The sequence below is a fragment of the Muntiacus reevesi genome, chromosome 1 (genome assembly GCF_963930625.1).
Source record: "Muntiacus reevesi chromosome 1, mMunRee1.1, whole genome shotgun sequence".
Taxonomy (NCBI): Eukaryota; Metazoa; Chordata; class Mammalia; order Artiodactyla; family Cervidae; genus Muntiacus; species Muntiacus reevesi.
In genome coordinates, this window is record NC_089249.1 from 46,520,123 (window position 1) to 46,546,718 (window position 26,596).

The window sequence follows — 26,596 nt, forward strand, 5'->3', positions numbered from 1 at the left end:
TACCACAAAGGTCAAGAAATGCTATTCACAGGCATTTGTTTTCAAACATCAGAGTATTCGTATTTTAATAATTACCAGCATTCCACTGCATGGTCTGCTAAAATCTCTGGTGTCCTGCGTCTGTGTCTATCTTGCAGCTCTGGAGGTGAGGCTGAAGGATGGAGCCCACCGCTGTGAGGGGAGAGTGGAAGTGAAACACCAAGGAGAATGGGGCACAGTGAATGATTACAACTGGAGTATGGAGGAGGCAGCTGTGGTGTGCAGACAGCTGGGGTGTGGAGGTGCTGTTGATGCTCCCAAAGGGGCTAAATTTGGACCAGGAATTGGATCCATTTGGTTTCATTATATTTACTGCAAAGGGCCAGAGTCAGCTATCACCAAGTGTAGTTATCCTACTGTGAAAGACCATCGTCCAGAGGGCCATTCCCATGACAAGGATGCTGGAGCTGTCTGCTCAGGTAAGTGCTGTCTGGTCCAAAAGGGAATCCCCAGCAGGAGAAGCTTCAGTCTCATTCCCAGAATAACTATGAGAATATGGATCACAGCCTTTAGAACATTCTTAGGTGAAGATTCCAGTGGTCCAGTGACTCCTTGAATATTAGGTGCTCAAGGGAGCAGAAGGGCTTGCTTGTCCCTGGAGAGAAAGTCTCCACACCTACTGCTACTGAGCACTTCCAGGCTCTGTGGTCTTCATAGGAGGCAGGGAGGTGAGGTCAAATGCTTCATGCAGGTACAGCTGCCAGGCTGGACTTCTATGAATTAGGTTTATCATGGTAGCTTGCTGTAGTCTTTCATGGGACGGTCAGACAATTGCAACTCCAAGAGGGGATGTAGGAGAGGTGCAGGCAAACCAAGTGTATTATACTCCCAAGTCCTAGAGAGACAGAGTGCCAGCAGGTGGGCACATGGGAGAGGGACCATAGGAAAGTCGTGAAACAGGAGTGATGACCCAAAATGGGGGATGAAGACCTGTGAACAAGATACAGTATGGGGGCTGGGTGAAATTACAGAAGGAAGAGACATGAGGGTATTTCACTGATGCATTTGAATGTCACTAGGTCACAAGGGAGGACAAGAAGAGGGGATTTGTGTCAGGTGGTAATCTCATCGTCCTGGTGCACCTGGTCACCTGAGTGGAGAGCTCACTTCCTTTTTGCGGGGATGTTGAGGCTGCAAGAAAACCTGAAGCTTGACAATTACAACACAGAAACTGAAGCAAACCTAAGGGTAGTGAGGTTAAGAGAACATGAAGGGATACATAAGGACTCAGTCCTGTCTAAGTGTATTTGACCTGAGACAAGGAGGAAATTAGAATGTGATTGGATGGTTAGAGTATTTTGGCAGACACTTCCAGTTATTATAGGAATGTTTGATGAAATGTCCAGGACGTTAACCTGATGAAAATAGCCTGATGAGTAAGGTATTATCATATATAATCGCAAATTCTCTAATACTGGTGGTTGGTCTTAGGAAAGTGTCATGCCATCTGATGAGACAGTGACACAGGGGACATTGTCACTAAGTATTTAGCAGCCACGGTAGGTCAACTCTTTGTTGTTATGTTGGGGAAGATCACTGGAAAAATAATTTTTTTCCAACCACACCTTTAGCAGATGTTTGATGATACTCTTGAGATCTCTAAGGAAACAATTCTTTCTTTTTTAAAAAATTCCTTTATTTTTAAGTATTTTAAGTATGACTGACACAAAAACTGTACATAGTTAATATTTACAACTTTTGAGTTTGGAGATCAATATACATCTGTGTAATCACTCCCACAATTTATGTCATAAGCCTTTTCATCTCCTCAAAAGTTTTCTTTCATCCTCTTTATTACCATGTTGTGATTAAAAAGAATTATTTCCAAAGGGCATTTGATTTCAATTAGGAATTATCGGTTTAGGAAAACTTGTTTTCTAGCATTTCAAGTAACCATCTTTTTTGTCAAAATGTCATAATCATGTTTCCAACTATAGATAGACTTGTGGAGGCACTACAGGTGGCCCTGCCTTATTTTGATAAATCAGTCAGTAAATAATAATGGACTGAAGTTTTGAAATTTTGAGCCATATTGGAGCTTATAATGTTGCAATTTAAGAAAATTTATGTCTTGATATTAACTCCAACTAGAATATACTTTATCTTTTATACTATCCCCACTTATCTTTATTACCATCATAGATGAGACTCACAGGTCTATGAACTGAACTGTGTCCCTCCAAAGTTCATATATTGAAGTCCTACTTCCCACTGTGACTGCACCAGAGATAGAGCCTGTAGGAATTAACTGAAGTTAAATAAGACCATAAGGATGTAGCCCTAATCCAATACATGACATTATAAGAAGAGGATGAGACACATCTCCCTCCCTCTCCCTGGGTGCCCATAACCTAGAAAAGGCCAGGTGAGCACACAGTGAGGGAGCTGTGGCCTGCACGTCCAGAGAAGAGGATTCAGAATGAGACCTTGCCAGCCCTGTGACCATGGACTTACCAGACTCCAGAACTGTGATCAGATAAATGCATTTCTGTTGTTTAACCAGTTAGTCTGTGATATTTTGTCATGGTGACCTGCCTGACCTGACTACGTAAGGATCTCCTCCAGTTCATTTCCCCAGATGTTCCCTCTGTGATGCACCTCTTCTGTTTCCAGAGTAAAAGGACGGGGGGCAGGGCATAGACTTAAGCAGTGTGAATGGTGCTTCAGGGACCGCATCTCATCAGATTATAAGAAAAATTCTCACTTTCTGACCTGAATTCAAAGCTAATGGAGCTGATTCATGGTCTCAGGAAACTCACTTCTCAGTTCCCAACAGGAAGGCAGGAGCCTGGGACACTGGGTGAGACCTGATGTGACAGAGAGGTGGTTTGGGTCCCAGTTCTGCTTGGGACCAAGCAGCAGACCTGGTCACACAGGATTCTTCCTGTGTAGTGAAGGCTCGTGTATAACCCTCCAGCTTGTTCACCCCCTGTCTTCTGACTCTGGAGGGAAGTCATGCATTAGTTACATGTTGTTGTGCAGCGAATTACTGCTGAACTTGGCCGCTTAAGTCAGCAAACACTTAGTATTTCACACTTTGTGTGGGCCAGGAATGGACATGGCTTACCTGGGTCCTCTGACTCAGGATGTCTATAAGGATGCAGTCATCTGAAAGTTCAAGCAGGAGTGGATATCATCCAACATACTCACCTGAATGCTGGAAGCTATTTAACTGTTTAACTGAGAGCCTCTGTCCCTAGGTGACTGTTGGCTAGAGGCCTGCCTCCTTTCCTTGTCATGAGGGTCTCCCCATAAGTTTTTACAACGTGGCAGCTGGCTTCAACAGAGCAAGAGAGAGAGCAGGAAGGTCAACAAGGGAGAAACCAGAGTCATCTTGAAACCTAATCTAACTGATGTTTCAACACTTTTGTCAAATTCCATTTGTTAGATGCAAGTTTCTAGGTACATTTGAGCATGGTGATTACACAGATGTGAACACAGATGGCAGGAATAACTGGGACATTTAAGAGTCTGTTACCCTAGCCCTCTGTTTTTAAGCTGGATGTCCATGTCCCTATGGACAGGGAAGGAGAGGGAGGATTCCTCCCTGGATCCTGGGTCATGCTCTGTAACTGAGATGGGGGAGCTGGGCCCTAGTAGCCTTGGGCACAACTACAGGGGGGCAGCATCCAGAGTCTCTGAAGGTCTGTCCATGGTGGTGTCCCTGGAGCTGGTTCTATAGGCTCATGAGAAATACCTGGTGCCTTCCTTCCTGCTCCATGTTCAATGATGGCACATTGGGAGCTTAGAGTTGGGTCAGCAGGAAAATTTATTCCACAGAGATCAACAAATGCTGTTCACAGTGATTTTTTTCCCCCCAGAGATTAGAATATTCATTTTTTTAATACTTAAGCAGCATACTATTTCATGCTCTTCTAAAATTTCTTCTGTGAACCATTTCCTGTGTCTGTGTCTGCCTTGCAGCTCTGGAACTGAGACTGAAGGATGGAGCCCACTGCTGTGAGGGGAGAGTGGAAGTGAAGCACCAAGGAGAATGGGGCACAGTGAATGATCTAAATTGGAGCTTGGAGGAGGCATCTGTGGTGTGCAGACAGCTGGGGTGTGGAACTGCTGTTGATGCTCCTAAAGGGGCTAAATTTGGACCAGGAATTGGACCCATTTGGTTTCATTATATTTACTGCAAAGGGCCAGAGTCAGTTATCACTGAGTGTAGTTACCCTACTGTGAAAGACCATCGTCCAGAGGGCCATTCCCATGACAAGGATGCTGGAGCAGTCTGCTCAGGTAAGTGCTGTCTGGTCCAAAAGGGAATCCCCTTTTGGACCTGTAGGAGAAGCCTACAGGTTCCTACAGAATCCCCTTCTCCTGTAGGAGAAGCCTCCCAGTCTCATTCCCAGACTAACTATGATAGTATGGATCACAGCCTTTAGGACAGTCTTGGCTGAAGATTCCAATGATCCAGTGACTCCTTGAATGTTAGATGCTCAAGGGAGCAGAAGGGCTTGCTTGCCCCTGGAGAGAAAGCAAGCCATACTCATTGGTCACTGAGACCTTCCAGTCATGTGGTCTTCATAGGAGGAAGAGAGATGAGGTCAAATGCTTCATACATGTACAACTGCCAGGCTGAACTTCTAGGATTTAAGTTCATCATGGTAGCTTGTATTCTTTCATGGGATGGTCAGACTAGTGCAGTTACATGAGGGTGGCATAGAAGAGGTGCAGGCAAACCAAGTGTATTATACTCCCAAGTCCTAGAGAGACAGAGTGCCAGTGGGTGGGTACAGGGGAGAGGGACCAATAGAAAAGCCTTAAAACAAGAGTGGTGACCCAAAATGGGGTGTGAAGACCCATGAGCAAGTTACAGTACTCAGGGTCAGGGTTTAGTTACACTATGAAAAGGTTTGAGGTGATATCATTGATGCATTTGAAGGTCACTAGGTCACAGGGAAGAAAAAGATGGAGGATTTGTGTCAGGGGATTGTCTCAGAGTGGTGCACCTCCTTACCTAGGTGGGGAGCTCACATCCTATTTGTGGGGATGTTGAAGCTGCAGGAAAACCTGAAGTTTGATAATTACAACACAGAAGCTGGAGCAAAACTAAGGGCAGTGAGGTTAAGAGAGTATTATTGATAGGTAATAGGGGCTCTATCCTGTCTAAGTGTATTTTTCCTGAGCCAAGGTGGAAATTAGAATGTGATTGGGTGGTCACAGTTTTTGTCAGAGATATTTCCAGTTATTATAGAAATGTTTGATGAATTGTTCAGGACATTAATCCCATGCTAATAGCCAGAATTGAGGTAATATTATCATATATCCCTTCAAATTCTCTGATACCAGTGGTTGGGTCTCAGGAACATGTTATCCCACCTGATGAGAAGGTGAGACAAGGGAGCCCTGAGGAATCTGTAGTGGGTCCTTAGCAGCCACATTCAATCAGCTCTCTGTGTTATGTTGGGAAGATCATTGGAAAAATGATCTTTTCCAATCTCACCTTCAGCAAATTTTTAATGATATTAGCTGAGGACTCTAAGAAAATAAAAGGCAATGATCTAGAAGAAACAGGTAAGATCAAAAAGATGTGGCAAGAATACTCAAAGAACCAGTACAAAAAAGGTCTTAATAACCTGGATAACCATGATGGTGTGGTCACTCAGCTAGAGCCAGACATCCTGAAGTCTGAAGTCAAGTGGACCTTAGGAAGCATTACTATGAACAAAGCTAGTGGAGGTGATGGAATTTCAGCTGAACTTCTAAAAACCCTAAAAGATGATATTAAAGTGCTACGCTCAATATGTCAGCAGTTTGGAAAACTCAGCAGTGGCCATAAGACTGAAAAGGTTAGTTTTAATTCCAATCCCCAAAAAGTGCAATGCCAGAGAACATTCAAGTGAAAGTGAAAGTGAAGTCACTCAGTCGTGTCTGACTCTTTGCGACCCCATGGACTGTAGCCCACCAGGCTCCTCCATCCATGGAATTTTCTAGGCAGGAGTCCTGAAGTGGGTTGCCATTTCCTTCTCCAGGGGATCTTCCCAATCTAGGGATCGAACCCTAGTCTCCCGCACTGTGGGCAGATGCTTTACCATCTGAGCCACCAGGGAATCCCTGAAAACATTCAAACTACTGTACAATTGTCCTCATTTCACATGCTAGTAAGGTTATGCTCAAAATCCTTCAAGGTAGGATTTAGCAGTATGTGAATGAAGAACTTCCAGATGTACAGGTTGGGCATAGAAAAGGCAGAGAAACCAGAGATCAAATTGTCAACATTCATTTAATCATAGAGAAAGCAAGGGAATTATAGAAAAACATCCATATCTGCTTCGTTGACTTTGGGAAAGCCTTTGATGTATGGATCACAATGAACTGTGGAAATTTCTTAAAGAGATGGGAATACTGTACCACCTTACCTGCCTCCTGAGAAATCTGTATGCAAGACAAGAAGTGACAGTTAAAACCAGATATGGAACAATGGACTGGTTCAAAATTGGGAAAGGAGTACATTAAGGTTGTATATTGTCATCCTGCTTAATTAACTTTTATGCAGAGTACAACATGCAAAATGCTGGGCTTGATGAAGCTCAAGCTGGAATCAAGATTGCCAGGAGAAATATCAACAATCTCCGATATGTAGTATCACTCTAATGGCAGAACATGAAGAGGAACTAATGAACCTCTCAATGAGGGTGAAAGAGAAGAGTGAAAAATCTGGCTTAAAACTCAATAGGCAAAAAACTTAAGATCATGGCCTCTGCTCCCATCACTTCATGGCAAATAGAAGAGAAAAAAATAGAAGATTTTATTTTATTGGACTCCAAAATCATTGCAGATGGTAACTGCAGCCATGAAATTTAAAAAAAAAAAAAAAAAAAAGCTTGCTCCTTGGAAGAAAAGCTAAGATAAACCTAGACAATGTATGCCAGAGGCATCACTTTGCCAACAAAGGTCCATGTAGATGAAGCTATTGTTTTTCAAGTAATTATGTATGGATGTTCAAGCTGGACCACAAAGAAGGCTGAGCGCAGAAGAATGGATACTTTCGAATTGTGGTGCTGGAGAAGACTCTTGAGAGTTCCTTGGACTTCAAGGAGATCAAACCAGTCAATCCTAAAAGAAATCAACCCTGAATATTCTTTGGAAAGACCAATGCTGAATCTCCAACACTTTGGCCGCCTGATGTGAAGAGCCAACTCATTGGAAAAGACCCTGATGCTGGGAAAGATTGAGAGCAGGAGGAGACGGCGTTGACAGAGCATGAGATGGTTGGATGGCATAATCGACTCAATGGGCTTTAGTTTGAGTAAACTCAAAAGAGTGAGATAGTAAAGGACAGGGAAGCCTAATGTGCTGCAGTTCATGGGGTCACAAAGAGTCAGACATGACTTAGACATTGAACAACAAAAATAATCACATTTTACCTTGAGATAGCATTTTGTCACAAAACACAATGTTAAACCTATTGTAGTAAACTTCCACTTCCCTGTTCTTGTCATTTGTGTTACTGTTGTCATACATTCTACTTGTAATTACATTATGAATCCTATAAAATGTTGCTATTATTTTACCTTAAATATTCTATTATATTAAAAATGAGAGAAAAATGCTTATATTTATCCACAAAATTACTATTTAGTGCAGTGTCCATAGCTTTGGATGGATTCACATTTTCATCTTTTATTGTTTACCTTTAGCCTGAAGACATTTTGTAGCAGTTTTGTGTAGCATATGTCTGGTCACCTCAAATTCTATCATCATTTATTTATCTGACATCATTTAAATTTTCATTCAGTTTTGAAAAGTATTTTCATAGGTGACTGAATTCTATGTAACACCTTCCCCACCCCCAGTGCTTAAAATATGTTTTGACTCTGTTAAGGGACTTTCATTGCCTCCAACAATAAGTCAGGGCAACTTGTCTTAGTTTCCTGTATGTAATGTGTCAACTTTTTTGACGGCTATCAAGACTGTTTCTTTTTGTTTCTGTGTTTATCACTGGATTTCAGCAATTGTATTATAGGGTTTTCTAAGAATGTTTTATTGATTTCATTTGGGATTTGTTTAACCTTCTGGACCAGTGCGTTACAGTTTTCATTAAATTTGAAAGAATTCCATCTGTCATTTCTTAACATTTTCTCCTCTTCATTTCCTATTCTGAATCTTCAAATACACATATTTTATATCATTTGATATTTTCCCACATGCCACTGAGTTTCCATTCATATTTTTATTTTTTCTGTCTCTGCTTCAGCTTGGGTAGTCCCTATTGCTATTTGTTTAACTTCCCAATTCTTTTATTCTGAAATGTTTAACCTCTCGTTAAAGTAATCCAAATAATTGTTCATTCCAGATACTGTTTAGAAGTCCCATTTGTTTTTCTTTCTAATTTCTCCTTTCTTTTTATGCTTCATTAAATGTATTAATATTAGTGGTTTAAAGATTTTATCAGTCAATTCAATCATCTCTATAATTTCTGAATCTGTTTTCAATGATTACTTTTTTAAAAACTTGCTATGTTAAAAAAAAAAACTTGCTATGGGTCACTTTTTTCTTTTGGGGGGAATTCTAGTAGTTTTTTGATTGGATGCTGGAAATTGTTTGGCAATACTTTACCTTTAAGAACTCCAGCAATAAATGATCAGAGCACACTCAGAAACCAGTGAGTTGTACTTGAAAAATTAAATCTTTTTTCCATTGAGTTACCTTCATTCTCTTCAAAATGTATTACTTTTATGACCAAGTGATGAATTTTTATTTTGGTTTGTGATCCCACCTTACCTGCCACATACCTCATCTATACTCCATTTCTATAGCAATCGCTTCCTTTTTGATTCATTTTTCCATCAATCTGAGTCTTTTAAGATGGTGTTTACTTGTCTGAAGCGGAAGAAATATAAAAGGATGGCAGGATTAGGTGGTAGATAGGAGAAGAAGAGGGAGATGTAATATCTAGAAACTTATTCCACTCAAATTTCCCTAAATATTTATATGTTTTATCCATATTGGATACTTGGAACTCCCCAAATTGGCATATTTGTTCACTGCCTCTTTCCTTTCATTCTCCATCTCCTTCTCCTTTATATATATATTTGGCAGTGTGTCAGCTTCATTTACAATTACAAAATATTTACAAATGAAATTAATAAAGATAAAAATAAATGGAAAGTCATCCTGTATCTAATGCTAAAATATGTGTTCCTTGTATTCAGCCATTCCAATGATCTGTCTTAAGCCCTGTAGTTTCCAGGCCCCTAGACCAAGGAATACACTTTTCGAACCAGTCTCAAAGTACACATTTTTGGAATTCAGTCATTCCAAACTGACCCTGCTGATTTTCTGAATTTCTCTTCAGAATCTTGCTCGTGGAAATGCAATTGTGAAAACTGTTAAGTTTTCTCTCCATGCTCCATTTCTGGAAGAGAAAAGCTTTCACATCGCTGCCTGTGATGTGTTGTTTCCATTTGTCAGGACAGGATCATGAAGACTCACTGGTTTGTTGTTTTCCCTTAGGATTTGTTCGTCTGGTTGAAGGGGATGGACCCTGCTTAGGGCAAGTAGAAGTACATTCTGGAGAAGACTGGACCCCCTTGTCTGATGGGAACTTTGTACTCCCCACTGCCCACGTCATCTGTGCAGAGCTGGGATGCGGCACAGCTGGGTTTGTGCTGGGACACGTGCCCTTCAGAGAGTCAGATGGCCGGGTCTGGGCTGAAGAGTTCAGGTGTAAAGGGGAGGAGCCTAAGCTCCAGTTCTGCCCCAGAGTTCCCTGTCCAGGGGGCACCTGTCACCACAGTGGAGCTGCTCAGCTTGTCTGTTCAGGTGAGATGCACATCAGGACTAACCTCCCTGCACACTCTGCTCAGGTGAGAAATCATGAGATGTTTCTGAAATCCTGTCATCTTGTATCCAGCATACTCAGAAGTCCAGCTCATAACAAATGGCACCTCTCAGTGTGAGGGGCAAGTGAAGATGAACATCTCTGGACGATGGAGAGTGCTCTGTGCCTCCCACTGGAGTCTGGCCAATGCCAATGTTGTCTGTCGTCAACTTGGCTGTGGTGTTGCCATCTCCACCCCCAGAGGACCACACTTGGTGGAAGGAAATGATCAGATCTCAACAGCCCGATTTCACTGCTCGGGGGCGGAGGCCTTCCTGTGGAGTTGCCCTGTGACTGTCCTGGGTGGTCCTGACTGTTCCCATGGCAACACAGCCTCTGTGATCTGCTCAGGTAAGAGAGGGGGAAGGGCTATTGGTATTCAGGGTGCTCCTGGAGTGAAGTGTCCCCAAGAGTAGAGAGTGAGGGAAAACCGGCTTCAAAAGGTAGATATTTCATGACATGTCTTTATTTTTTATGAAATGAGTCTTCTAATCATTCATCTATTTTCAAGTCAGGGCAGAAATGTTAAGAAGACTGATACAGTTAAAAATAAACATTACTATTTACCTACATATAACCATCAAAAATAATGTGTAAACAATAAGCATATACTTCAGTCAGGGTTTTTTTCCCCTCTGAACCATTTAAAAATTACTTATACATATCAAGTTCCTTTACTTAGCATGCTTTTCTTAAGTACAAAGACATCCAATGAAATTCAGAAAATGTTAATTTCACACAATATTATTACTGTTGTTAAAGATTTATTTATTTATTTTCGGCTGGGCTGAGTCTTCATTGCTGCTTGTGGGCTTTCTCTTCAGTCATGTCCAAATATTTGCAACCCGATGGACAGTCCATGGAATTCTCCAGGTCAGAATATTGGAGTGGGTAGCTGTTCCTTTCTCCAGGGGATCTTCCCAACCCAGGGATCAAACCCAGGGCTCCCACATTTGCAACCATGGACATCATGGACATCCATGATCTCAACTGCCTCTGTGAATGTTGTAGGCTCCAGTATCTAGTGCCAGGGGGCCAGGAGGATACTCACCCACCTGCCCTCCCAATAATAGGATCTAAGCCCTTTGTTATGTCACAGGAGTTAGCAGAAGCCGGTGAACCTGCTCCATGCCCTCTAGGCTATGGAGAAAACCTGGAGAAACCTAGAGAATTCTGACTTGGTCAGACACCTATGCATGAAGGAAACTTGGTAGAGTCCAGGATTCCTGAAAGCAGGTTTCAGCATTCCATTGGAGAAAAAAAGAAAGATTGCAGATGGTAAGAGTCATTTTCCAGTGCTGCCCTCATGCCTAGGTGAAACACTATGGAGCTGAACTAGTCAGTGGGGCCTTTCTCTTTGGGAGAAAGAGAAGAAATCTCTCAATGCCCAGCTCCCCAGTTCTGTGGGAGGCACGAAGAAACCCTTTTCTCTCTGATAGCACCCAGAGTTCTGGGGCCACACCTCATGACTGGGGGCAGAGAAACGATGTGAAAGGTCATTAAGAATGTCAAAGGGTATAAGATGGATGCAGTTCTTGCTGACTGTGCTCAAGACTTCAACAGAAAACTTCTACACAAGCCTCTGGGGAAACCCCAAAGGAGGATCCTTCTCTCTGGGCCTGTTGGTGCCCCCAGCGCCCTGAGTACTCAACCCACGCCTACCTCTAGGCTGTTGACAGCTCCCTGTGTGTAGTCCCAAGTGTGGAGTGTGAGAGTAAACTGCGGTAAATGGACTGTTTTCAGGAAAACAGGACAGTCCTGTGGGCAAGGGGGTAACCGCACACTTAAGCTGAAGTAGAACCTTGTGCAAAACAAAAGAGAGGTTTTCAGCAGCCAGCCTGGTGAGTGTAAGAATCAGAGAAGACAAAAAAGTTTGCAATTTTGCTACAGAAGAAGCAAGGAATGTGAAGTGGGTGTATCCATACAAGGTCAGAGAAGAGTATGTATCATCTGAAGGTAATTACTAACGATTTGGGGGGTGAGGGTTGTTTACCACTTCAAATGCAAAAGTACCAGTGCAAAACTTCAAGGACCATCAAGGTGGAAAGATATCATTGTCACAAAGAGTGACATATATCTTTCAACCTGACAGAGGCACATGTTGATGACATAGAATTTTGTGATCTAACTTAGAAAGAATCCAACATTGTTGTTTTGAGGAATCCCAATGAGCTATAAGAAAACACAAAATGGCAATACAATGAAATCAGAAGAATAATATAATGACACAATAAGAGATTTAATAAACAGAAATTATAACAAAGAACCAACAGAAATTCTGGTCCTGAAGAATTTAATAAGTGAAATGAGAAAAATGTTATAGAGAGCATCTAAAATAGAGTAGACCAAATTCAAGATAGAATCTGGTACTACAAGATAGGAACTTTGAAACAACTCTTATCAGTGGAAAATAAAGAAAATTGAATGAAAAAAGCAAAATATCCTACATGATCTATTAATTTCCATTCAGCATACAAATATTAGAATAATTAAGGTTCAGGAAGCAGAAGAGAGGAGAAACTGTGAGGAAGTTTATTTAAATAAATAATAGCCAAGAACTTTCCAAACATAAGGAAGAGACTGGGACACCCAAGTTCATAAAGGTAATAACCCTATTATCTGAATGCAGAAATACCTTCTCCCAGATACTGTATAATGAAACTGTCAAAAATTTTAAGAGATAATCATATCAGTAGATTTCTCAGCAAAAAAAAAATCTATAGGCCTGGAGAGAGTGGAATGGCATATTCAATGTGTTGAAAGAAAAAAATTGCCAGCCATGAATACTCTATCCAGCAATGTTATCCTTCACATAGGAAAGAGAAGGAAAGATTTTCACAAAGAAATAAAAGCTAAGGGAGTTCATCACTGCTAGACCTGACTCACAAGAAATGCTGAAAGGGGTTTTTCAAACTTAAACAAAATGCTGTTAATTTGTGACATGAAAAAAAAATGAATGTATATACAACAGTCTGTGTTAACCACCTCACTTTAGAATAAAGATTAAAGGAAAAGAGTAGTAAAAACAAATGTAGATGTTATAACTTGTTAACAAACACACTACATAAAAAGAGATAAAGTGTGACATTGGAATATATAAGGGAAGGTTAAAAAGTAGAGTGTTTGTAGGCATCTTAAGTTGCTATCAGTATAAAATGAACTGTTTTATATATAATATGTTCATGTAAACTCATGGTAACTGCATGGCAAAAATCTGGAGTATACTTATAAAAGGTAAAGGGGAATCATAGCACACCATCATGAAAAATTACCAATGTAAAAAAGTAGGCTAAGACAGAAACAAAACAAGGCAATGGGACTACCTCAGAAAGCAATAAGAAGGCATTAGGAATTTTTACATATCCATAATCAGTCAAAATGCAAGTGGATTAAATTCATTACTCAAAAAGTTACTAGCTGCATGGAAATCAAGACCAAACTATTTGCTGCCTAAAGGAGAGTCACTCCTGATTTAAGAACACCAAAGGCTCAAAGTAAAGGGACTGAAAAAGATGCTCCATGGCAAGTGAAAACCTAAGGAGAGCAGGGGTAGTTACATTATGTCAGACAAAATAGTATTTAGGCCAAAAATAGTAATAAGAAAGCAAGAAGGCAATTATATCATGATACAGGGGTCAGTTCATCAAGAAGATTTAATAATCACAAGTATATACTTCCCCATTGAAGCCCCTAAATATATTAAGCAAATACTAACAGGTCTAAAGGGAGAAAGAGACTGATATATGGTAATAGTAGGGAATACTCATACTGCACTTTCAGCAAATCATCCAGAGAGAAAATCCACACAAAATCATGAGGCTTGCACCATACTTCTGAATGAAGGATCTAACAGACATTTATGTGGGTGCATGCTCAGTTGCTCAGTCATGTCTGACTCTTTGTGACCCCATGAACTTTAGCCCACCAGGCTCCTCTGTCTATGGGATTTTCCAGGCAAGAATACTGGAGTGGATTGCCATTTCCTACTCCAGGGGTTCTTCCTGACCCAGGGATCAAACCCACGTTTCTGTCATCTCCTGCATTGACAGGCAGATACTTTACCACTAGTACCACCTGGGAAGCCCTAAATACTGTATACTGCCATCTAACTTTCATTTTTGTATTACAGTACATTGAGAACCAGTGTCCATCAACCCCACTAAAGTTTCTTTACCACCTTCAGGCTGCTGCCTGCTGGGCATTGTGCCAAAACATATTGGCCCACCTGTCACTCAGAGTCATAATCTTCTCCTTTACTTTGCATTAATTTATTTAGCATTGACTCTAAAGGGCCTGTAGATTCATCTCTTGCATGATATTTTAATGATTCATAAAGGTTATGATGAATTAAGTTGTCATGTTTGTTTACAGTTTGAGGAGATATTCCAGGCGATCTGATCATATAATCTCTTATAGAGAATCATTAAAATTTTTAGCAGTCATCCCACCTGTCTCCTCCTCTTTCATGCTATTTTTCAGTCAACCATCTGTATGCTGCTGCTGCTAAGTCGCTTCAGTCGTGTCGGACTCTGTGTGACCCCAGAGACGGCAGCCCACCAGGCTCCCCCATCCCTGGGATCCTCCAGGCTAGAACACTGGAGTGGGTTGCCATTTCCTTCTCCAATGTGTGAAAGGGAAGTCACTCAGTCGTGTCCGACTCCTAGCGACCCCATGGACTGCAGCCTACCAGGCTCCTCTGTCCACAGGATTCACCAGGCGAGAGTACTGGAGTGGGTTGCCATTGCCTTTTCCAACCATCTGTATACTTTCAGTAATTTTAGATGCCCTCCATTTTTTTGCCATTTTATCTTTGACTCTCATCCTTTTGAAAAACCCCCGTCATTCCCCCATCACTCAGATACATTTACAGTAGCCTTGGAAAGCTACCTGTGACATCTTCCTTGACATAATCTTATCTTCCCAATAATGAAGTCACATAAGGAGCCCAAGCAGCAGGAACCAGCTTTTGTCTCAGCTGCAACCATCACTTTCATCAAAGTCGTAGTTTCAGAGAATTTTAGTATCGTCATTAAACATACCAAAGTTGCTTGTATTTTCATTTCAGCAGGCTCCAAGAGAATATTTCATTTAAGAGTAGACTTGGATAATTCTCTTAAACAGGATATGTGCTAAGTACTCGTGCCTTTATCCAGCCCACCAAGAGGCCGTTTGTTCCTCTGTCCACATTTATGTAAAAGCTGCAGCATACTACGAATTCTGAGTAAGACTGGACATGCCTTTCCATTCAGTAGAATTTGAAGTAGTTCTTCACACTTTTGCACAAATCTACTTCACTAGAGGATTTAAAAGAAAATTGTTTTATACTAACCCACAAAGTGGCTTAATTCCTTTAGTTAGTATTCCTGTGTTTTGTTTTTCTTGAACCACTTCCCTGCAGCCTGTGTGATTTTCTTAATGATCGACCACCAGTTGGACAAAGATATCCTTCCAACTCTTTACAGTCCTCCTCTTTACAAAATAAATCACCAACTCTGAGGCTCTGACATCCTTGGTCTGCTGAGTCAGCTCTATGCTTATTTTTGCAGATGCCAAATTGTTTGGAACTAATTCATGGACAGACTAAGAATGAGGTGGAGTAACTAAATGATTATAATGTGCTGTTTATGCTCAAATTTAAAAAATTTTTTTTTCTTGCCCTTACCTCACTGCACACAGAATCTTAGTTCCCCCACCAGGGATCAAACCCATACCCCCTGCAGTGGAAGCATGGAGTCATAACCACTGAACTGCCAGGGAAGTTCCTATAATGTGTTGTTTAAAAATTTCTCCCTTGGTAGCACCCAGGAACAGCTTGTTCACATCCTTTAGGACTGTAGATTGATGGCTTATACATTATTTATCCATGCACACAGACTGTCTTGGCTAAAGAGCAGTGAGGTGAATTTATACACCTATTCTAAATATTTGTGTACATATTAAAATGGAAAGGAGCTAAAATGGATAAAACAAATTTGAAAGATAAGAACAAAAATGGAAGTAAACTAACTTCAAGATCCCTACAATGTGTCCATGGCAATATAATCTTTGAGTAAGGATTGATAAATACATCAACAGGACATAATCAAGTTCAGTAATAGGCCTAAACCTATGTATAATAACTTGAGTTTCTCCAAAGGCATCAAGATATTTCAAAGAGGAAAGTACAATTTTTTATTTTTAAATGATGTACTGGCTGAATATCTTCATGGGAAAAAAAAATGAACCACAACTCTTACTTCACACCCTCTTTGCCTTTCACCTTCACTCTTTCCCAGCATCATGGTCTTTTCCAATGAGTCAATTCTTCCCATCAAGTGGCCAAGGTATTGGAGCTTCAGCTTTAGCATCAGTCCTTCCAATGAATATTCAGGGTTGATTTCCTTCAGAAATGACTGGTTTGATCTCTTTGCAGTCCAACGGAAAGTCCAAGACTCTCAAGAGTCTTCTCCAGCAGCACAATCTGAAAGTATCAATTCTTTGGTGCTCAGCCTTCTGTATGGTCCAACTCTCACATCCATATATGACTGCTGGAAAAACCATAACTTTTCCTAGATGGACCTTTGTCAGCAAAGTGATGTCTCTGCTTCTTAATATGCTATCTAGATTGGTCATAGCTTTTCTTCCAATGAGTAAGCATCTTTTAATTTCATGTGTGCAGTCACTGTCGGCAGTGATTTTCGAGCCCAGGAAAATGAAATCTGTCACTGTTTCCATTTCTTCCCCATCTGTTTGCCATGAAGTGATGGGACTAGACCCCATGATCTCAATTTTTTTAATGCTGAGTTTTAAGGCATCTTTTTCACTCTCCTCTTTCACCTTCATGAAGAGGTCTTTAGTTCCTCTTCACTTTCTGCCATTAGGGTGGTGTCATCTGCATATCTGAGGTTATTCATATTTCTCCCAGCAATCTTGATTCCAGCTTGAGCTTCATCCAGCCCAGCATTTCACATGATAGAAGTTAATTAAGAAGGATGACAATATACAACCTTGATGTACTCCTTTCCCAATTTGGAACCAGTCTGTTGCTCATGTCCAATTCTAACTGTTGCTTCCTGACCTGCAAACAGGCTTCTCAAGGGGCAGGAAAGGTGGTCTGATATTCCCATCTCTTTAAGAATTCTCTATAGTTTGTTGTGATTCACACAGTCAAAGATGTGTGACTTTGCACAAAGATGTGCAAAGAGTTCTTTGCAGCCAAAGATGCAGAAGCTCTATACAGTCAACAAAAACAAGACTGGGAGCTGACTGTGGCTCAGATCATGAACTTCTTATTACAAAATTCAGACTTAAATTGAAGAAAGTAGGGAAAACCACTAGACCGTTCAGATATGACCTAAATCAGATCTCTTACGGTTATATAGTGGAAGTGACAAATAGACTCAAAGGATTAGTTCTGATCGACAGACTACCTGAAGAAATATGGATGGAGGTTTGTGACATTGTACAGGAGACAGAGATCAAGACCATCCCCAAGAAAAAGAAATGCAAAAAGGCAAAATGGTTGTCTGAGGAAGGAGGCCTTACAAACAGCTGAGAAAAGAAGAGAAGCTAAAGTCAAAGAAGAAAAGGAAAGATATACCCATTTGAATGCAGAGTTCCAAATATTAGCAAGGAGAGATAAGAAAGCCTTCCTCTTTGATCAGTGCAAAGAAATAGAGGAAAATGGCAGAATGGGAAAGATTAGAGATCTCTTCAAGAAAATTAGAGATACCAAGGGAACATTTCATGCAAAGATGGGCACAATCAAGGACAGAAATGGTATGAACCTAACAGAAGCAGAAGATATTACAAAGAGGTGGCAAGAATACACAGAACTATACAAAAAAGATCTTCATGACCCAGATAACCACGATGGTGTGATCACTCACCTAGAGCCAAACATCCTGGAATGTGAAATCAAGTGGGCCTTAGGAAGTGTCACTATGAACAAAGCTAGTGAAGGTGATAGAATTCCAGTTGAGCTATGTCAAATCCTAAAAGATGATGCTGTGAAAGTGCTGCACTCAATATGCCAGCAAATTTGGAAAACTCAGCAGTGGCCACAGGACTGGAGGAGGTCAGTTTTCATTCTAATCCCTAAGAAAGGCAATGCCAAAGAATGCTCAGACTACCACAGAATTGCACTCATCTCATACACTGGTAAAGTAGTGCTCAAAATTCTCCAAGCCAGGCTTCAATAGTACATGAACCGAGAACTTCCAGATGTTCAAGTTGGATTTAGGAAAGGCAGAGGAACCAGAAATCAAATTTCCAACATCTGTTGGATCATCGAAAAAGCAAGAGAGTTCCAGAAAAACATGAACTTCTGTTTCATTGACTATGGCAAAGTTTTGACTGTGTGGATCACAACAAAGTGTGTAAAATTCTTAAAGACATGGGAATACCAGACCACCTGACCTGCCTCCTGAGAAATCTGCATGCAGATCAAGAAGCAACAGTTAGAATTGGACATGGAACAATAGACTGGTTCCAGATAGGGAAAGGAGTATGTCAAGGGTGTATATTGTCATCCTGCTTATTTAACTAATATGCAGAGTACATCATGAGACATGCTGGGCTGGATGAAGCAAGAGCTGGAATCAAGATTGCCAGGAAAAATATCAATAACCTCAGATATGCATATGACACCACCCTTATGGCAGAAAGCAAAGAAGAACTAAAGAGTCTCCTGATGAAAGAGAGAGTGAAAAAGCTGGCTTAAAACTCAACATTCAGAAAGCTAAGATAATGGCATCTAGTCCTATCACTTTATGGCAAATAGATGGGGAAACAACAGAAACAGTGAGATACTTCTTTATTTTGGGGGGCTCCAAAATCACTGCAGATGGTAACTGAAGCCAAGAAATGAAAAGATGCTTACTGCTTGGAAGGAAAGTTATGGCCAGCCTAGACAGCATATTAAAAAACAGAGACATTACTCTGCCAACAAAGGTTTGTCTAGTCAAAGCTATGGTTTTTCCAGTAGTCATTTATGGATGTGAGAGTTGAACCATAAAGAAAGCTGAGCACCAAAGAATTGATGCTTTTGAATGTGGTGCTGGAGAAGACTCTTGAGAGTCCCTCGGACTGCAAGGAGATCAAACCAATCCATCCTAAAGGAAATCAGTCCTGAATATTCATTGTAAGGACTGACGTTGAAGCTGAAGCTGAAGCTCCAATACTTTGGCCACTTGATGCATACTCACTGAAAAAGACCCTGATGCTGGGAAAGATAGAAGGCAAGGGCAGAAGGGTCGACAAAGGATGAGATGGTTGGATGGCATCACTGACTCGATGGACATGAGTTTGAGCAAGTTCCGGGAGCTGGTGATTGACAGGGAAGACTGACGTGCTGCAGTCCATGGGGTCTCAAAGAGTCAGACACGACTGAGTGACTGAACTGAACTGAACTGACACAGTCAAAGGCTTTAGCGTAGTCAATGAAGCAGAAGTAGATACTTTTCTGGAATCCCCTTGCTTTTTCTGTGCTCAAACGGATGTTGGCAATTTGATGTCTGATTCTTCTGCCTTTTCTAAATCAAGCTTGTACATTAGGAAATTTTTTGTTCACATACTGTTGAAGCCTAGCTTTAAGGATTTTGAGCATTACCTTCCTGGCATGTGAAATGAGTGCATTTGTGCAGTAGCTTGAACATTCTTTGGCATTGCCCTTTTTTAGAACTGGAATGAAAACTGACCTTTTCCAGTCCTGTAGCCACTGCTGAGTTTTCTAAATTTGCTGGCATATTGAGTACAGCACTTGTACAGCATCATCTTTTTGCATTTGAAAGAGTTCAGCAGACATTCCATCACCTCCACTAGCTTTGTTCATAGTGATGCTTCCTAAGGCCTACTTAACTTTGCATTCCAGGGTGTTTGGCTCTAAGTGAATGATCACACGATTGTGATCATCTGGGTCATTAAGATGTTTTTTGTATAGTTCTTCTGTGTCTTCTTCCCTGGAAAAGGAAATGGCAACCTACTCCAGTATTCTTGCCTGGAGAATCCCATGGACAGAGGAGCCTGGCGGGATATGGTCCATAGGATCGCAAAGAGTCAGACATGACTGAAGTGACTTAGCACTCACTTCTGTGTCTTCTTGCCATCTTTTCTTAGTATCTTCTGCTTCTGTTAGGTCCTTGTCATTTTCTAAAGGTCCTTGCCAGGTTCTTTAATTTGCCCATCTTTGCATGAAGTGTTCCTTTGGTATCTCATTTTCTTGAAGAGATCTCTAGTCTTTCCCATTCTATTGTTTTCCTCTATTTCTTTACATTGTTCACTTAAGAAGGCTTTCTTGTCTCTCCTTGCCCTAAAGCAAAAGTTCTCAGTGATTTCAGAGGAGGCTGAATGGTCCTCAGACCTAATGCGAAGTTTGAGCAGTGATACATACACTCCCTTCTATTGCTTACCGGGAATTCATGAAGGTCAGCCCAGTTTCAAGAGAGGGAGGCATAGACTTCACTTCTCAGTGGATGTAAAGATTTTGTGGATGTCTAAAACCCACCAGGGTGTATAAAATGGGAAATTGTTGATTCTAAATTTCTGCCTTACGTTGTCAATTTTGGCATTATGTATCTAGGACTTAGTATATATGAATGCCAGACCTGTTTAGCATCTTTCTGTAAATTTTTATATTTTCCATTTTTTTCCTTCTGTGCTTCATTCTGTCTCCTTTTACTATTGCTGTCTTGTGCTGGTCTGATGGAGTATTACACACATCCTCTGAGTTATTTTAAAAATTGACATTTTCAATTCTAGAATTTTTATTAAATTCTTTGTGATCATTTCTCTGCCAAAATTCTATCTTGCCATTTCATTCTTTGAACATTTCATCCATGGTGATTTAAACTTTTGTCAGGTTAACTCCAGTAGCCGGGTATTCTGTACATTTCTTTCTAATGCATTTTTTCTTCATATATTTTTGTCAAATTTTTTATCTTTTGTGACTGGGTATTTGATTGACAGACATTATGGGTGAAAAATTGTAAAACTCCTTCAGAAAGGAGCTTATTTTATAGATTCCTCTAGGCACCCAATTTAGGGTAGATCACCTTACTTGAAAGAGGGTGAAGAAAGTAGAAACTGGACATCCATTCCTCGGGAAAGGATCAGCTTTTAGTTCACTTTCCTTTTATCATGCCCAGATCATGGCTAACCTTCTCCCAGGCGGACCCTGAATAATCCTTCATGTTACCTGAGCTAGTGTGTCTGGCAGAATCTCTGCTGAGCTTTATCAGAGTCTCAGCTCCTACCTCTGAATTGAGAAAGGCCTCAGAGAAGTGGCTCACCTCTGCCCTTTATTCTCTCTGAGAGCTTGGCTCCAAAAACTCTCACTGCTTGGGTTGCTCAACAACAATATCAAAAGTATTGATAATTTCTCACTTTTGTAAACTTATTCTTAGTCCAACGCTTGACTTAAAACAGAAATTTTGGCATTGTCAGACACAGAACTCTCCGTAGAGAAGGTGAACTCTAAATTTACCATAAGGTTACTACTATGTTACAGCATTTATCTCAGGCTCCACCACTTAGGTCATTTACCTTAATTCAATTTTCTGCTCTTTAACACTCCCAATCTCCTGATCATTGCTGTTTCTGCAGGAAACCAGACCCAGGTGCTGCCTCAGTGCAATGACTCCGTATCTGAACCAGTAGGCTCTGCAGCTTCAGAGGAGAGCGCCCCCTACTGCTCAGGTGAAGGTCCCACAGGACAGAAGACCCTTTTCATTACTCCGTCAATGGGGTAATGAGACCCCATTGGGACCCCCATTGTCCCATTTCTCTCTCCTCAGACAGCAGACAGCTCCGCCTGGTGGACGGGGGCGGTCCCTGCGCCGGGAGAGTGGAGATTATGGACCAGGACTCCTGGGGCACCATCTGTGATGACGGCTGGGACCTGGACGATGCCCGCGTGGTGTGCAGGCAGCTGGGCTGTGGAGAAGCCCTCAATGCCACGAGGTCTGCTCACTTCGGGGCAGGATCAGGACCCATCTGGCTGGACGACCTGAACTGCGCTGGAAATGAGTCTCACGTGTGGAACTGCCCTTCCCAGGGCTGGGGGAAGCACGACTGCAGACACAAGCAGGACGCGGGAGTCATCTGCTCAGGTCTACGTGCACACGGTCCACAGGCTGGGGGAGGGGGTGGGGCCCTAGAAGACGAGGATCTGAGCGCTGATGAGAGATGCCGAAACGACCAGAATAGGAGGCTTTCTCCCATGGAGCCTGTCTTTCCAGCAGACGTGAAGACGAGGTGCTTTCACTTCCTCCTACAGCAGCTGACATTCTGGTTCTTTCTTCTCAGCAGTGTTTCCCTCCAGAGCTGTTTCTTACAGTTTCCACGTGAAAGCAGGACTCACTCTGCAGTTCCCAGTCGTAATACAGTCTGGAGATCCTGGTGATGTTGTAATGAAAGCATAGATTTATTCTGTTCAGTTCTACTTGCTAGGAGTCTGACAATGGTCCTGGTGAGCCAACATCCCAGTGTCCACAGGGTTGCATTCTTCCTGGATGCTGTGCAGATTACTCCTTTCCCAGCCTTTTCTGGTTTCTGTGTGGCCTCATTCCTTGGCTCAGGGCCCCCTTTCTTCTTCAGACAACAGTGCCTATTCCAACTGTTCTTCCTCACTCACATATCCCTCTAACTGGAGCTTTGCAAGGTGATCCATCTAAGGGTATTAGGGCTAAGGAGGTGATTAGACTGGGCTCGGGTAATTAATCCACATTGTTCCAGCTTAATCTGACCATCCCAAGGTCCTTATTAATCACATCTGTGAAGCCCCTTTCTAAATGTAAGGTAACATATCACAGGCTCCAGGATTGGGATGTGGACATTTCTGGGGGTCCATTATACTGTCGACCACCTCACTGTGCACATCACATCCTTTCACAGTCTTCAGAAGTTTTATCAGGAAGCAGGATTCAGCTCCCCTGCCCTGTAAGTGCCTGGTTGGTCTTTCTCTGTTCATAACCATCCTTGTGGTTGAAATAGAAAGATATTAATGGACAAAGTCAGGTGAAAGTGAGGCAAAAGTTAGTCTTCTCATCCAGTGGACATCTCCTCTGCTGGATCGGGGAGGTATGGTCACAATTTCTGGGGGAGAGGAAAACCCAGAGCACTGAGTGGAATGCTCACTGTGTCCTGTCTCTTCTCTTTCAATCTTAGAGTTCCTGGCCCTCAGGATGGTGAGCGAGGACCAGCAGTGTGCTGGGTGGCTGGAAGTTTTCTACAACGGGACCTGGGGTAGTGTCTGCCGCAGCCCCATGGAAGACATTACCGTGTCCATGATCTGCAGACAGCTTGGCTGTGGGGACAGTGGAAGTCTCAACTCTTCTGTTGCTCTTAGGGAAGGTTCTAGACCCCAGTGGGTAGATGGAATCCAGTGCCAGAAAACAGATACCTCACTCTGGCAGTGTCCTTCTGACCCTTGGAATTACACTTCATGCTCTCCAAAGGAAGAAGCCTATATCTCGTGTGCAGGTGACTTACTGTTTCTGTGTCTATCCCAACTCTGTAGGATGTCATTAGTGTGATTTTATATTTTCCAATCTAAGTGATGAGTTTAGGTTGAATCTACAAAATGTGTGTGTTTGTATTTATAGTGGAATGTGGAGACAAATATATAAACAGTTACAGTTGTTTCAGCTAGTGGTCACATGCAGTGAATGCTTCAGTCCAATAGATAGATAATGAGCCTGTGTCTATCCTTGTCATTTGGACTGAACCAAGGACGACAGATATTCATGTCTGGGGACAAGACTACCCCCAGCTGTCCCTGATCCAGCACTTCGCATCGTTGCTCCTACAGGAAGAAGACCCAAGAGCTGCCCAGCTGCTGCCCCCTGCACAGGTACGTCAGCCCTGCCCCCTCCCCAGGGCCCCAGGGGCTCCTTCCTCCCACCAGGGGAGTCACAGGAGGGGCTGCTGCCTTTTCAGACAGAGAGAAGCTCCGGCTCAGGGGAGGAGACCGCGAGTGCTCAGGGCGGGTGGAGGTCTGGCACAGCGGCTCCTGGGGCACCGTGTGCGATGACTCCTGGAGCCTGGCAGAGGCCGAGGTGGTGTGTCAGCAGCTGGGCTGTGGCCCGGCCCTGGAAGCCGTGCGGGCCGCGGCGTTTGGCCCTGGAAGCGGGAGCATCTGGCTGGACGAGGTGCGGTGCGGGGGCCGGGAGTCCTCCCTGTGGGACTGTGCTGCGGAGCCCTGGGGGCAGAGCGACTGCAAGCACGAGGAGGATGCTGGTGTGAGGTGCTCTGGTGAGTGAGGGGCTCGGGGTCCGCCCTGGGTGAGCTGGGGCAGCACAGGGGCAGTGGGCTGGGCCGGTCGTGGTGGGGAGTTTGTGTTCAAAGAGTGTCCGGGTGCTGGGGCTCTGATCTAGGACGGCGGAGCTGGGAGGACTGGACACTGGTGTTGTGGAGACTGGGGGGTGATTTCAGGACTCAGGAGAGAAAATGGGCTGCCCTGCATCTGGTCAATCACCCTGCTCCCAATTCCTGTTTTTTTTCGGGGTGAAAAAATTTCATTGCATTCCCCAAGCACCCCCCCAGTAAGTGGCTCAGACAGTCAAGAATCTGCCTGCAATGCAGGAGACTGGGCTTTGATCCCTTTGTCTGGAAGATCCCCTGGAGGAGGAAATGGCAACCCACTCCAGTATTCTTGCCTGGAGAATTCCATGGAGAGAGGAACCTGCTAAGCTATAGTCCAGGGGGTCACAAAGAGTCGGACACGACTGAGTGACTAACACTTCACTTTCACCTATTTCTGGCCAATTCCCTTGCTCCAAATTCCTACTTTTTTTGGCTGTAAGAATTACATTGCCAGCCCCGCAATTGCCCCCAGTAAGTACAGTGCCAGGATTCCTGGACAGGGTAGATATTCAGAGTCTTGGGACCTGTTCTGTGGATTCTCTGACAACAAAAGAGAGGAAAGAGCTTGAGGAGCCCCTGACTGGTGGAGTGAACCAGAGCATTATGTTGGGGAACTTCTCTGCTTTGGTTCCCTGGGTCAAATGTTTCTCATGCCCCAGAGTCCAAGGGAGACTGATTCCCATATTGCAGAGGCTAAGATTCTCCCACCTGCCCTTAAGTGTTTCTCCTCGTTAGTGAGATGGGGATCCCAAGACTGTTTGATGCCCAAGGAGAAGGGATGAGCTGGGTCCTCAGAGGTTGTCTTGGCAGAGCATCTCCCTGACAATCCCTGGCTCTGCCTTGGGGCCACACTGGAGTGGAGTTGACTCATCTCAGGATGAGACCCAGGGGAGCCCCGTCACTGTTTGAGGCTGGAACACCATCTTCTGGAGCTCCTGGAAATGCTGGCACAGAGGTTTCCCTGTACCCAGGACCTTCTCCACACCCTCTTGCTTTATTCTCATTAGGGACCAGAACAACCTCAAATCCTCTCCCTGGTGCCTTCTCCCTGCCTTGGGTCCTCTGCCTCATCCTGGGAGCCTTTCTCTTCCTGGTCCTCGTCATCCTGGTGACTCAGCTGCTCAGATGGAGAGCAGAGCGCAGAGGTGGGCTGCAGGGAGGACTGGGGACCAGGAAGCGTGTGTGGAGGCAGGAGATGGGGCGGGTGTGAGGAGAGGAGCCTGGGCCAGGTCTCTGTTCTGAGTTGCAGACTGCATGTGCTCTGTGCGGAGCTCTAAGGGCTGAGTGTACAGAGGCTCTTAGGAGTGGGGTGTGAACTCTCATATGTCGTGGCCTCTTCTGTGAGAGAAGAAAGAGTTGAGGCTCAGCTGTGGATTCAGGTTAGATGAGGAGAAAAGGTGCTGTTATAGCTATGCGTTCTGGGAAACAAACTCACTCAGAAGGACAATGCAGATAGTGGAGTGCAGTTTATTACACCGGCAGGCCCAAGGCAGAGTCTCCTCTTAGCCAAGGACCCCGACCAGCATTTGTGAAAATCTTTTATACCCCATGTGTACCTGTCCAAACCCACCACCCCAAATCCCTTGAGGCTTACAAAGGAAGAGTAAATACAATCACAATAACCCCATCATTCACATGTTATGTGTTCAAACAGTTAATAATCAATAAGCCTGGGGTTACATTCCAACCAGTTAATAACCAATAAGCCTGTGGTTACATTCCTATAGATACTGTCCGGAGGCAGGGGTGATTAGCGTCTGTTTTCTCTTAGGTGATGAGTAACCTGGATATGATCTTCAAGGTTCCCCTGTCGGGAGGGGGTCTTATCCTTCCATTGTCATTCCCACAGGCACTAAGCAGAGAGTTCTGAGTCCACTGGAGAAGTGGCCGACCACGATCAGCATGGACAGGCCTCAGATGAAGTCCAGACCCTATGAATTCCTTCTTCAGCACCAACACGATGCATGGGGTAGGAGACGATGCTGAGGTCCCAGCAGCCCGTGTGAGAGCACCGGGGAGATGAAGGGTGGGCCTGATGGATCAGGGTATCTGGAGCAGTATCTCCGACCTGCTGGGGGATCTCTCAGCCTTACCTAGCTATGAAGATTCTCTTCCTGAAGCTGTGTATGAGGACCTAGATCACGTGTGATACAGAAAGAGGGTCTTCTGGGCAGCCCAGGTGGGTGTCTCTGCCTGCTGTCCTGGGACCTCTGGTTGTCACCACACACCGGCTGTGCGGGTCTTCTCAGTGTCTGCAGACCTCACGTATGCCCCAGGCTCACAGAGGCGGCTATCCAAAGTGGCAAGAGGGCCTCTCAGAGCCCCATGAGCCCTGAGTCTCCATCTACACTGCAGGAGCCAGGCCCATCTCCTCATTTCTTCTCA

At 43.3% G+C, this 26,596-nt stretch overlaps 1 protein-coding gene and 1 pseudogene across 1 annotated transcript in view; both read left to right on the forward strand.

The window, feature by feature from the left end:
• The window catches only part of LOC136172466 (antigen WC1.1-like), a 132,217-nt gene that overhangs the window by 102,341 nt on the left and 3,280 nt on the right, over positions 1–26,596 (forward strand). The gene's annotated exons all lie outside the window — the stretch shown is intronic.
• LOC136146550 (antigen WC1.1-like) lies at positions 428–26,586 on the forward strand (annotated as a pseudogene).